Source organism: Gorilla gorilla, chromosome X (genome assembly GCF_029281585.2).
Source record: "Gorilla gorilla gorilla isolate KB3781 chromosome X, NHGRI_mGorGor1-v2.1_pri, whole genome shotgun sequence".
In the NCBI taxonomy this organism is placed as follows: domain Eukaryota; kingdom Metazoa; phylum Chordata; class Mammalia; order Primates; family Hominidae; genus Gorilla; species Gorilla gorilla.
The window spans coordinates 28,060,951-28,075,458 of record NC_073247.2 but is presented as its reverse complement, the minus strand read 5'-3'; the positions used below and the strand labels follow the sequence as shown (position 1 = coordinate 28,075,458).

The window sequence follows — 14,508 nt, the reverse complement described above, 5'->3', positions numbered from 1 at the left end:
GTATACAGTGATTATTACAGTGACTGCACACTATTATACATATGTGTATTTGCATGCACATGTACACACACACACACACACACACACACACACACACACATCAGTGGACCACTCCATCTCAGATGCACAGTCGCAGTATGATGCAAACACACAGAAACACAGGACTATCCAGGAACCATGAGAGTCAGAAGCTTTAGTTTTGGTTTCAAGTTGGCCACCTCAGATAAAGGCAGCCGGAGGGAAATGAGGGAGCCTGCTGGACAATATTCTCAAGATTGGAAATATATTCCATTCCCGGTTCAGCCAGTAATGAGTCATTTCTTTCAGCAAGCTCTGTCTCAGTCTTTGTTTTTAAGGCTCCTTCCATTCTATGATGCTATAAAGACCCACTTGAAAAACAACCAGCAAGGTCAATTTCACACAGTATGGATTTGTGGGGCAAGCAGTGTGATCCGGGGTCACACATTAGTTGGTGCACCTCGGGCAATTTATTACACAGTTTAAAACTAAGCAGTGTCAAGTGAGTTTGACCTGGGCACAAAGGCAGAAAGCATACCTATTCTATGTGAAATTTTAAGGGCAGGGTGGAGGATTCTGTCTTCATACCAAATACCATGGAAACAATAGAGACAGATGTTTTCCTACCCATTACGAGGGCTTAAAATGTAATCTGCAAGTATGCATCGGCTTCTGATCTCGGCTAGTAGATCTTGGGTTCGGTTGTGAAAGTGCAAAAATTGCTGCGTTGACACCCTTTGGCCACCAGAGAGCTCCCTGCATCCAACCAGGGGTGCCTATTGGATCAGCAAGCACAAGTTTGCAAAATGCAGGGTGCCCTCCCTGCGACCTAGAGCACAGATTCTATTGCTATCTCTTACACCAGCAAAATCCACTCATTTTCTCCATCAACAGTAACTCTGGCCTTGTCCTTTTGCCTTTTACAATGTGGGACTTGATGTATTCAGGAGGCAGAGGATTAACATGGGTACCAGGTTCCACATAGGACAAATGATTCCCCAGCTGTGGGGTAAAAGAAGTCCTGGCCTTCAGATTTATGTGTTGCTTATGGCTACCAGAGCCAGTGACTACATGGAACACAGTACTCAAGAAAACTTCTTTTTATAGGTTTTATTTGGTGGCGATTTTCTTTTTCTATTCAAGTGGAAAAATATAAACTAGTATAAAGAAGAAAATGATGATAATCCATCATTCCACCATCTCAGAGAAAATTACTAAGTTTTGGACATAGTTCCTTTCATCTTCTTGGTTTTTCTTTGTATGTGTGTGTCGGGGGGGATGTGTGTGTATTCTCACATAGTTGGAGTCCATTTGTATTCTGACATTTTTAGTAATTTTTCTAACCTGATATGATATTTTCTCTTAATTTTATAAGTGTTTTCCACATCATTACATGCACAATGCAAGACAGCTTGGAGAATTCAGAGGCACAGAAGAAAATAAAAAACCCTTGTTTTTTCAGTACCCAGAGATAATCATTTTCACATTTTGGCATTTTACTGCCAGTCATTTTTCCATTTATGGTGTTTGTTTTTATAAAACTGGGACTATACTATATATACTGTTTTATAGACTGCCCTTTTTAAATAATTTTATATAACAACCATTTCCTCCATATCATTAAATATCTTCCCAAAACATGATTTTTAATATCTGGGTAATACTAAAAACCATGAATGGAGCTTAATTCATTTAATAAATTGTCTGTTGTTGATCATTTGTGATGAATCCAATATTATTTATTCCAGATAGCACCAAGATGAACAACTTTATACTAATCGTATCCTATCATATCATCATAGATGGTCCATCTAGCATAAGCTTTTAGATTTTGAATTACCAGGTCAAAGGGTTTGAACATTTTCAAAAGACAGATTCCAACTGCCACACAGTCCCCCAGAAATGTATCATTTCATATTCCCATTAGGAATATATGAGAATCTCTGTCTCATCACACCCTCACCCATGCTGGGGATCACCAATTTAAAAAATGTTTGCCCATTTGATACATACACACTTGCACACACACAGAGAGTTATTTCTCATTGAACATTTAAAACTTCATGTATTGCTCTCAAACAAGGACATGAATAGACAATTCTCAAAAGAAGATATACAAATGACCAACAAACATATGAAAAAAATGCTCAACATCACTGATGATCAGGGAAATGCAAATCAAAACCACAATCCAATACCATCTTACTCCTGCAAGAATGGGCATAATCAAAAAAATATAAAAAATAATAGACATTGGCATGGATGCAGTGAAAACAGAACACTTCTACACTGCTGGTGGGAATGTAAACTAGCACAACCACTATGGAAAACAGTGTGGAGATTCCTTAAAGAACTAACAGTAGATCTACCATTTGATACAGCAATCCCACTACTGGGTATGTACCCAGAAGAAAATAAGTCATACGAAAAAGATACTCACTCACGCATGTTTATAGCAGCACAATTCGCAATTGCAAAAATATGGAACCAACCCAAATGCCCATCAGTCAATGAGTGGATAAAGAAAATGTTACCCACATACACACATACATACCATGGAATACCATGGAATGCTACTCAGCCATAAAAAGGAACAAAATGATGGCATTCGCAGCTACCTGGATGAGATTGGAGACTATTATTCTAAGTGATGTAACTCAGGAATGGAAAACCAAACATCGTATGTTCTTACTTATAAGTGGGAGCTAAGCTATGAGGATGCAAAGGCATAAGAATGACACAATGGATTTTGGGGACTCAGGAGTGAAAAGGGTGGGAAGGTGGGGAGGGATAAAGGACTTCAAATTGGGTTCAGTATATACTGCTCAGGTGATGGGTGTACCAAAATCTCACAAATCACCACTAAAGAACTTACTTGTGTAACCAAATACCACCTGTTCCCCAAAAACCTATGGAAATAAAAAATTAAAAAATAAAAATAAAACTTCATGTATTGGCCATTTGTATTTCTTCTTTTGTGAATTATTGAGAACCTAGTAAGTATCTAACACTGTGCTATGTGTTGAAAAACAATTATCACTAAATCTTCCAAGAAACCTGGAAGACAGGTACTATAATCTCAGTTTTGCAAGTGAGGAAACTGAGACTTAAAGATGTTGTGTCTTCTCAAGGTCACACAGCAAGAAAATGACAAAGTTTGGCTTCAAATGCAGATCCGTGATTCCCAATCTCATGCTCTGCCTACGATACCACATTGCCTCCCTGAGAAATTTTTGAAATGTATTTTTATAGAGGAGATAAGATTAAAGAACCCTGCTATATCTGTACAAGAAATGTTGAGACTGTTAATATCTATGTAACTTCTACTCTGAAGGTTTAAACAAAAAAGGGATGAAAGAACAATGGAGACCATTTTATGTTTACAGAGTCCAACTGCCTCACTTTCACAGATGAAGATCCTGAAACCCTGATGAGTTAAATGACTTGCTAGATCATGAGGTTTGACCAAAAAATGGGGAAAGAGGGCAAAAAAAAATCCCCCACAAACAGCACAATAACTTGATAAGCTCTTTCATGACTCTACGCTTTGCACATTTCTCTCTGTCATCCACCTGATGACTCAGCTAAGCTGTCAGGTCCTCTACAAAACCTCCCATTATTTTTTAAGGCAGAATTGACTGTCTCTGTCTTCTGTATGCATCTGTACTACAGCGCTTACTGTATTATGTAGCAGAGATGTCCAACTGGCCAACAAAATTTTTTAATCCCTTCCATAGTCTTGAGCTGCTGATGGAAAGTAGCTGCAGAGCCAGACTGGATTTCCAGGCACCCTCTCCCCAACCCTGGCATCTAGGAGTGGCCATGTGACTTATTTTTGTGAATGCTATGTGGGAGCATAGATCTCCTACCATACTGCACCCCTCCCCAGACCCTGACTTGCTTACTGCTTTTGAACTGTGTTATTTTGGAATATGATGCTTAGAACAAGGCAACCATGTTGCAATCATGAGACAAGCCTAAGAACACAAAGCCAGCATGCTGAGAATGACAAAGCAAAAGAATGGGAAGAGACAACCCTAGAACCATCTACATTCAGGCATTATATTTTGTAAGACAATCTTTATCATTGGAGCCACCGTTACTATGGTATTCTGTCCTTGAAGTTAAAAGCCATCCCGCTGTAGTCTCTGATTACTCGCCTCTGTCTTTCACAAGATCATTAGCTTTCAGGACATCCTTCATATCTAATTCATCTTTGTATCCTTGTTCCCTAGGTCTATTATAGAGCCTTACAAGGCTTCAACAAACATTTGCTGAATCAAATCCACCAATGATATTCAATTTTGGTAAAAGATTATGCTATGACCAAATAATTCTTGATTTTCACTGGTCAATTTCTCTAAGAACCTATTTGCTTAAAACCACTCTTCCAACTGTGGCTCCAGGAAGCTCTCTGCCGTTCACACAGCCCTGTACAGAATTTGCTAGGCTAGGATTCATTTACTGCTTGTTAATTAGTCAAGTGCTGAGTGCACCACAGGACTCATTTTTACATTATTCGCACAATTGCGTAATTAGCATTTTAAAAGGTTTTCTAGGAGGCTGGCCCAAGTAAGTTTATCTTGAAAAATGTCACAAAAGGAAAAGAATAATTAACAAATCAGTTCCCAAGCAGATTTAGTGGACAACTGGCTTCAGCCCGAAAGGCACTGCATGGAGGACTGGCTTCTAGTTCATGGCCAAAGAACGTATCTTCGCTGGACTGAAACTGGAAGGGGTTCTCAACCCTGTTCCCAGAGCAGCAGACCTGGTGAGGAAGGGAAGGGACACTCTGTGCTTGGTGGTGTTACGTGGTTTTTAGACTACTCAGTTTGACATTTAACTGACGACGCCTGTTCAATTTATTCCAACTAATTGGACAGTTACCAGTTTGGTAGTTTGTTTTTGGAAGAAGCTTAAGAAGTGCATGAGAGAGATCTCATTTTTATTAAGTGAAAAAAATGTGTATTCTTTAATGTAGATGGCAGTTGCCTCATAAATTAATTAATCAATGGATTAATATATGTCAATGTATTTCTATCTTCTCCTAGAAACCCCAACTTACTAAATCAGCATTGTCCCAGGTATTGGGAAATTCAGTTTTTAGGCCCCTTCTCTTCTATAATTCATGAAAAACCTAGGTGACTATAGCAAGTCACTTTAGAAGTTAAGAGAAAATCGTGATACCATTTCCTGCCCTGTCAATCTCAGAGGGTTCAAAAAATAATAACAAGCCTGTGTAAAGCCTACAGCACAGCCAAGAAAGTTTTTTCAGGGCTGCTCTGCCATTTTGGCCACAGAGAAGGAGCATCCATGCTTCCCATGGTGCTTCAGCCAGCAGTCCTTTGCTTATGGCATCTCTGCCCAGCTTCCCAAGACCTGGTGGATGGGCAGGGTTGATTAGAGGGCTGGGCTAAGGAAGTCATGGATTCTAGTCCTACCAGGGGTCAAGCAACATTAGCAACATTCTCATATCTTCGATAAATCCTGTGTTTGCTCACAGAAGGTGGCCAAGGAGCATGTGGTTAAAAAGGAGAATCTGATCTGTTTATTGAAAAAGCAAGTGACAAAGTGTCCTGTCCTTCTGTCAATCCCATGTGGGTTCCCAGCTACATTTTCTCTCAGGCATCTTATTATTATTAAATGCTCTGTGGTGACTATAATTGTATGCTTTCCTTTGTACGTGTTTGAGCAGCTTTTACATGTGTGCTTTGGGTTTTCTTTGGATCTAAGTACCTTTAGGGCGGTGGCTTGTTTTCTGATGTTCTTGTAGCCATTCTCAGTTAGCACATCCAGAGAAGAGAGTCTGCAGTATACAAAGGACAGACACGCCCACACTCACCCAACCCACAGCACCTCATTGTCACTGCTCTCAGACCACCAACATGGTTCTGTAAGACAAGAACTTCCAGACCCATATTCTTAAATAGATAAGAGGGGGCACAGAGAGGTTAAGTAACTTGTCCCAGGCCCCAGAGCTGGTTGGTGGCAGAACCAAGACAAGGAGATGGGTGCTCTGACTCTACCACTGGACTTTTTGAATTAAATTGTGTGATAACAAATACACTCCTGGTTTTGAAAAGAGAAAAAAAAGCATCTCCAGTCTGGTCCCACCTTTTGCCAGATGACTTCGAGTTTCTTCTCATTTCTTCTGCTTTCTGTGTACAAACAACCACAGAGACACACTCTTATTATTTTTTTATAGTGAAATTGGCAAAATAAACAGTTCTTTTTTTCACTTCATAAAAAAACCCCTAAAACCTCAATCGATCTTCCATCAGCTCATCTAGAATGTGATTTTTGTTCTAAGTCAGTCTGAGTTATTATTATTATTATTATTATTATTATTATTACTATTATTTTTGGCCATAAATCCCCCATGATATCCCTGGGAGGTGGGACCTCCTCTGGATGGTGGCATCTGTAGGAAGGCCGCAGGTGCTTCCAAGGGAAGGAATAGCCTTACCTGGCGGACCCCTCCTCAGAGCAAAAGGCCCATTCCAGGTATTCTCCTCTCTTATTGAAGACAGCAACCATGAAGAAAATCTAACCACACTGGATCCCAATGGATCTTTAGAAAACCAAACAGAGGGCCCTGCTTCTTCACTCACATCGCCCCATCCTGGGTGAAAATGCTGCTGGCAAAACACTGCTCATTGATGTTTGCCATACCCCTAAAGGTCTGAATCTAAGAAACATGTACTCAGCACTGATATGCAGAAAAAGCACATACTACTCACAACAATAGCTAATAGTAGTTTAGCCCAGAAAATGTCAGATATTGCACTAAATCCTCACAACCACCCTATGAAGTAAGTGCTAATATTGTCTCACTTTTACAGATGAGGAAACAGGCACAGAGAAGTTAGGTAACCAGTCCAATGACACACAGCTAGAGCAATAATAAATAATGATTAACTGTAAGGAACAGTTTGGAGAGGGGCTACTTTCCACTTTTAAAAAACTGTAGTCCAGGCACGGTGGCTCATGCCTATAATCCCTGCACTTTGGGAGGCCCAGAGGAGGATCATTTGAGGCCAGGGGTTCAAGACCAGCCTGAGCAACATAACTAGACCCTGTCTCTATCCTCACAAAAATAAATAAAAATTGTATGCATTACTGTTTATTATTTTTTTAGCCGCAAGCAACTGCATTACTTCTGCAATTAAAAAGGATGTTGCAAGCTATAAAGTCAGCCTAATTCAGACTACATGAAAAAAAAAGCTAAGTTCCTATATTGATGACAATATTTTAAAAGAAAGTATAGCTCTCGTCTTTAAGCGTTGAAGCCAGGCCAACCAAGTACCACCCAGTAAGGTTTTCTAGGGAGACTATTTGTTTGTGAAAAGGTATTGAAAAAGGGGACCTCAAGTGACTGGGGATGCTTAAAATGCTTCATCTTCTGAGGCATTTTAAATATTCTCCCAGCTTTCCCAGCATTACTCATTTTCTAGTCCTTGGTGAATCAACATCCCAAATTCCACACTAGTGGCTCTGGTCTAACAAGGTTTGTTCATATCACAAGAACAGAGTAGCTGAATAAAATTCATGAATTACTGCCAAATCCAACGTTTATCTTTGATGCCACCGCCTTTTGCAAAAACAGAACTTTGTGTGGCAGCTGCCACGAGACACTGATGGTGAACAAACACCAATAGGAGGCCCACCAAGGCAGCAGGCAAGAGGAAAAGGAGAAACAAGACACCCAGCTTCTCTGCCCAGAAAGCAGGAGCAGTAGCCACCCGAGTAGCTGGGGTGTGTACCCCACCCTGCCCTCCCTCCCCAGGGAAGGGGTGGCCTCTCCTTTGTCGTCCCTCCTCAGAGCCTCTGAGGGGTGTGAAAGTCGAAACCCAGAGGAAGTTCAACAGTGTCAGGATGCAATTACTCAGGAAGGACAGACTTCTTTTGAGAGTCTCTAATTTTCAAATCAGAGAATCTAGAAAACTCGGCAGCTCAAACTCTCCTCACTGCCCATCATACCCCCATAAGGAAAGCTTCTTGTCTTCTTACAGAGACACAGGACTGCCTGTCTCAGCAAACAAATTATCCACTTCGATCAGGGCTTCCTCTATGCCAACTCCCAACCCTCTCAGAAAACAGAGCAGGAAAAAGAGAGAGACAGAGAGAGAGGAAGAAGAATCAGGGACATCTGCTGGTTGCCACATCCATTTGCATAATTGGATTAATAAGCTCCATTTTGGAAATGGCCTAAATATATTTTTACATGAACATTGTTCTAAAACCTCATTAAGATTCAATTTACAACCCACCAAATCGCAGAAAACTTTCACTAGAGCTATGATATTATCCCCAGTCAAACCTAACAGAGGAAAGTATACAGGGAAATCCTACAATAATTTGTGGACATCTCTGGCTTAAACGTGAAGTGGGGCAGGGTGAGGCAAGGTGGGATGGCATGAAGACTGACTTTCCTTCGTTTCCTTCGGGAGTTGCTTATCTGCTGGGGGAATTCCTCCTCGCAACAGCCAGTCCAAATCTAGGTCTTCTGAATTCACCTGTGTCATTCCTTTGGCGGAAATAATTTTTTGGGTGGCCACGTCTGGTGGGCATTTCAAGGCTGAATTAGTTTTGCTTAAGATTAACTACTCCAGATCACTCCCTTGAACACAAGATACCTTGTTTAGGGAGGAAGGAGAGAGGATTGATTTGTGTAAACACCTGGAAGTTGGGAGGCTCGTTACATCATCCTCAGAGGATCCATCAATACCAAATGAATGAATGGATTTGGAGGCATTACTTGTTATGGGATGGATTTGCAGTATCCTTCCCATAGCACTTACCGCCACCTGACATAGTTCATTATCTCCCTCTCTTCCCTAGGATATAAGCTCTCTGAGCTCAAGGACCTTATCTGACTTGCAAACCCCGGTATCTCCTGCACCTAGAATTATGTACACAGTGGCCAAGAAATATTTGTTGATTAGCTATGCAAGATCATTGGAAAGTGGCACTCCAAATGACATGTAGAAAGAGCCTGATGGAATGTTCTACCCCAAAAGTTATAAAACATCCAGATTCTTCCCAGAGCAGTTAAACTCCAACTCATGATAGAAAGACCAAACCAATGACTCAATCAGTAGGTTGGCATATGGTCCCAGTGGGAGCCAAGGCAGGGCTTCAATGCCCATACCATCCTGACCCAGTTAGCTCAGACTCACAGCTGGCTATGGCCCCTCCTAACTTGGCATCCATTTTACATACCTGTGTGCATATGTGTATGGGTATGAATGTCTGCCTGTGAGCACACACTTATACAACCTGGGTTTTATTATCTTTATTTTAAAGAACAGGAAACTGAGGCACACGAAGGCCAAGTGACTTGACCTAGGTCGTGCTGCAGGAAGGTTGCAGAGGCAGGATTCACCCCTGAGCACTTAGCCCCCATTGCACCCACCTAGAATGTGGGGAAACACACCATGCATCTAAAAGGCTTCTCTGCAGAGTCAGGTTGTATCCTAGCAGGCCCAGGGAACGCACTGTCCTCCATGTCTGAAGAGCTCTAGCATATCCAAGAAAAGGCCAAGGACTCTCTCTTCTCAAAGCCACCAGAGGAGCAGTTCCTATCATTCCCTCATCCACCTCCTAACTGGACAACCCCTCTCACTTCTAGGTATGGATGGAGTTGAAGAAAACCCTGCTACACAACCTTGCTTTTACCCCCTATGGTGTTTCAGCCTTTCTTGGAAAATAAATATATCAATTCTTAGTTATCCCTCTTCAGTGACAGGAAACAAGGAAAGCTACAGAATTTTGTAAAATCTCCTTTTGGCCAGCATTTCAACTTCCCTTTGTACCAAATCTTCCTCCCAGAAACACCCTCAGGCAACAGAACAAATGGTTGATTGAAGTTTTATTTCTTCGCCCCATTTCTCCAATGCTGGGTTTTAAAAGTAGGGAAATAGCTAAAAAGCAGGTAATGGAAGAGAAAAGAGAAAGTAAGTGAGGAAACTGAATAAATTTGAGGCCTCCATAACAGCTCCTGAAAACCCAACTGAATTAACTGATTTTAATTCAATGGCCGGACGGGACCAGCTCAGTAGCCCCATCAAGAAAGGGAGTGTGGAGGCAGGGCCCTTGATGAATTTCAGCAGAGCCAATGGCACAACTTTCTCACTCTGCAATTCTGGAATCTTTTTTGTTTCTTTTTTGGAAGAGAGATTAACGTCACTAAATAATAGAAGACCTACATTCTTGAAAATTTAATGACTGTCCTACATCAAGCAGCTGTCAAATTTCCTTGCTTGTTTTCCTGACAAAGTGTTTCATTCCAAACGTTCGCAGGAGATCTTGCCTTCATCAGTTTCAAGTCACCACGAAGGGGAAGGTGAAAGGCAGCCCTAGAAAGCAGGAAATCCCAATTTCCTAATTAACCTGTTAATTCCAAAGGCCAGCCTGCCTTTCCTCCAAGCGATTCCACAGAAAGCACAGAGTGGAGAATAAACCAGCTGCAGCAGCCTTATTTTACTCTGCTGGAATTATTAGCCAGCTACAGATGGCCTCATTTTACTCTGTTGGAATTATTAGACAATTCCAACACACTTCTCCTGTGTGTCTTTGACTTCTCTCCCTTCCTTCAGTTCACTTCATGGCTGGTGGTCCCAATGCCCAAAACACCCTCTGCAGTGGCCCCTGTGTCTTCTCAGCTGGATTCTTTTGCTTGGCTCCCCCACCTCCAGTCTCTCTTCCCATTTCTGGGGGACCCTCTACCATCAACTCTTGGGTGCAAGCCTCCATTGTTTCCTCAATACCAGTTCTCCACCTTCTTTCCCAGTCATAGACTTGGCCCAGTTCTCTCTCCACACTTTCACTCCTCTCCAGGAACAATACGAGGAATAGATGTTGCCAGAATTAACCTGAGCCCTGTCCTCTCACATTCTGATGTCACCCTGTGAAGAGGGATATTGGAATTACCCCTTGCTTCCTGTCTCCCTGGTAACCTCATCCAGAGTCACAGCCTTGAGATCACGTCTGCATGGTCCCAGGAGGCAAGAGAAGGTGAAACTCAGATTTCCCCACTGTGCTCGAGAGCCACCCCATGCCCTTGAAACTAATGATTAAGCTTCACTTTTAATTACAGGGGAATTTGAGCGAGGCACACTCTCCAACTTCTTCACTGCCCTCCCCGCCCCAGTGGTCCTGGCTACAGCAAGGTTGCCCATTAAAGTTCAACTGGACTTCAGTCAGAGAGTTCCTGACATGCATGCTTCATTCATTGAACATTTACTTCTTGATGTATACTGCTAGCCAAGCTCTAGTTATGAGTAAAGAAGTCAATGTGAGCAAAGAATTCCATCTGGAGAGAAGACAGACATTTGTTTCCTGTCCTTAGTGACTATTAATAGCATTAGCTTCTCCTTGGAGACTGACTTGGGAAATGAGAAGGGGGAGTGGCTATCTGGCAGGAGCAACAAATCACAGCATCAAGCTCCACACTCTGTCCTCCGCAGGAGACAGAAAAGCTACTGCTAACCCTAGTTAACACTGCAACCAGTTCCCCACGCCTCCCACTGCTGAGCTCCTGTGCTCAGTGTTCGGCTAGACTGCTTTATTTCATAGCAGTTATCCATTTCTAACATACTATCTACTTTATCTATTCATTACATTTATTGTTTCTTGTCTGCCCCCTCCCACTAGAGAAAGAGGGAAGGGACTTTCTCTGCTTTGTTCACTAAGATCATCCCAGTACCCAGGATAGTGTGTGGTATGTAGTAGGTGCTCAATTAATACTTGTTGAATAGCTTAATGAAAATTAGCAGCTGAAGAAACCTTAGCTTTTAGTACCTAAAGAGAACTGTACATCCCAAACTAGTGTATGGCATTAAAGAATGCTCAAATGAAGGGTTATATGATAGCTCTACAGTCCATCTTTTCCCTTCTTTTTTTTTTTCTGGCATTTGGAGAGAGTGGGGAAAGGGGCAGGATAATGACTATCATTGGTGAAATATTTTTAGGTCTTTGTCTTATTTTGAGTTCCCCAAAAGAGCAGACCTTGAAAGGATGATTCAGGTGCATGATGTGGGTAATTCTAGGAAGGCCAGAAAGAAACGGGGGGATGTGAGACAGGGAAGGGAAGGATGCCAGTACAAGCCACTGTGGGCAATTGGGACTCCATCCTGCTGGGGACCCTCTGAGGGACAGTAGAGAACACATCTCACCAAGGCCAGGAGGAATCTAGGGTATTCTCCCACCAAATCATCCCCCTCACCAAACTTTGGTTGCCAGTTACTCTGCAGCAGGGTGGAGTGGGTGTTGAATACTTTCCTGAAGCCCAGAGAAAGCCTTCAGACAGAGAGACTGCAATTCTTGAGGTGAGAAACTAGGTGTGTAGCCGATTTCCACTGAGCTACAGGTGACCACCGACTGGACCAAGGGGATAGGGGTAGGGCACTCATAGTATCTGCTACAGTTCTTCACTGTTTCCGTCTGGATCCGCTATGCCTGCGTAAAGAGGGGGTAATTGGTTTTGTTCTTTGTTAGTTGGCATGTCCGCCTGTCCCTCATTAGCCTGGTTGCCTGATGTTTAGATTTTTCCTCTCTTCATCAATAAAGGCAATTGAAGTGTTTCCTTTGGGGATAAAAAGGAGAGGGAGAGGGGGAGAGAAAGAGAGAAAGAGAGAGAGAGAGAGAGAGAGAGAGAGAGAGAGAATGGAATCCTATAGTGCTTGAAAAAGGCAGGAGAAGCAAGCAAGGCTGCATTCAAATCAAAATAGCATCAGGAAAAAATGCCTACAGAAAGTTCCGCTTTTTCTCATTCATTGTTAACACACTAAAATAAAGCACTCTATAAATATGAAGCACTAGGATGTTTGGAGAGCATCAACCTACTCAAGTTTAAAACATGACACACATTCCTGAGGAGCTAACTGTAAATTGTGTCATGTACTGAGAATTATTTTTTTCACTTTTTACTTGCTTTAAAACGCAAGACTTCCCAGCCAGAATGATATGATCAGGGGAAATGTTTCTTGCCTAGAAATGGCAATAAATGTTTAAAAGGAATTTGAATTTCACCAGGCTTACAAATCCGAATTTGATTTCCTGCAACTGAACTTTTGGCTGAGATAATTTACTGAGTGAGTTACTTGATTTTCCACTACAATGCACCTTTTTGTACACTGGTACACACTCACACACATACACACACACTCACACACATGCGCACAGAGTCAGGGGGTGGGAGCATTATCCTTTGACTCCAATAAAGTGCTTCAAACACCCTCTCCAACACTGCAGGAGATGAGAGCAGTGCAGCAAGATAATAGCGAACACTTATTGAGCACTTACTATATGCCAGGTACAGTTGTAAACAGGTTTTTCTTTGTTTGTGGAAATACAATCTGCTCATGAAATATCTTGGACAGATAGATCTAAGAACTGGCTATTTACCAGTTTTGATTATTTTATAACACCAATTGAATTTCTGCCATATGTGAGAAAACAGTCCAGCCTTACTTCTTGTTGCTAATGGCTGTTATTACACATGAAAGTATACTGTTTACACTCTTGAGCATTTCGATATATAGGAACTCACTGAATCCATACACCCTATGTAGCCAGTTACTATTCCAGCCCCACTTCACAGAGGAGGAAACTAAAACACAGAGAAGTTAAATGACTTGCTCAAGATCACTTAACCTATAGGTGGCAGAGACAGAATTGGAACCCCGGCAGCTGGGCCTCGAGCCTACTTTCTTAGCTAACTACCCCAACACTGGGATGCAGGAGGCATCTACCTCTACCCACATGTAACCTTGATGAAGGATATACCTCTTGGGCCTCAGCATCCACAACTAAGAACTCAGATTATTCTTCATAGTTACTGAGAATATATAATTTTCTGATCATTTCCAACATCTGGAAAACGCTAAAAGTCTTTAACATGAGGTATTGGATGTTGGCATAATTAAAGAACATCATTAACCACAGGATTGTTCAGAGAAGCTGTTACAGCCTCTATTGTGTACACCCTTCAAGAGCATTTATGAAATGCTTACTACATATTTAACAAACATATTTTATATTATTTCTAGGACAAGAATGGTGCTAGTTTCATGACTAGCACAGTAACACCTAACAGGCACTCACACAAACAAGTTTGTTGAATGAATGAATGAATAGCTAGAAGTTATATCAGGGCATATATGTTCTATTAAACTGCAGAACTATAGTACTGGAGGAGTCCTTAGAAACATTCTCATTTAACCACCCTGCCAAAACACTCCTATCCCTTTTTAAAGATGAGAAAATGGGAAGAGTTTGATGAAGTACAGAAAGTAGAGGAAGGGAGACAAGACAGAATGAGGTAGACACAGACAGGCTTCTAACTCTGAGTCAGTTCCCATATTTCTTCATTATTATCTTTAGAGCCAACTTTCAGCATGTCAGCCAATAAACCAGGAACACTTTCCAAAGTCAAATGTGAATGATTTCTGAGGTGTTGGCAGGTTTTTTTGGCCACCTTCTATTAGT

At 41.7% G+C, this 14,508-nt stretch overlaps 1 protein-coding gene and 1 long non-coding RNA gene across 2 annotated transcripts in view; both read right to left on the bottom strand.

Annotated features, from left to right (window-relative positions):
* NHS (NHS actin remodeling regulator) overlaps positions 1-14,508 on the bottom strand; it is a 364,164-nt gene that overhangs the window by 143,456 nt on the left and 206,200 nt on the right. The gene's annotated exons all lie outside the window — the stretch shown is intronic.
* The window catches only part of LOC109024705 (uncharacterized), a 59,082-nt gene continuing 49,520 nt past the window's right edge, over positions 4,947-14,508 (bottom strand). Inside the window, exon 2 of the long non-coding RNA XR_002004196.2 lies at positions 4,947-6,176. This is a non-coding gene — a long non-coding RNA (uncharacterized lncRNA). The remainder of the gene's footprint in view (positions 6,177-14,508) is intronic.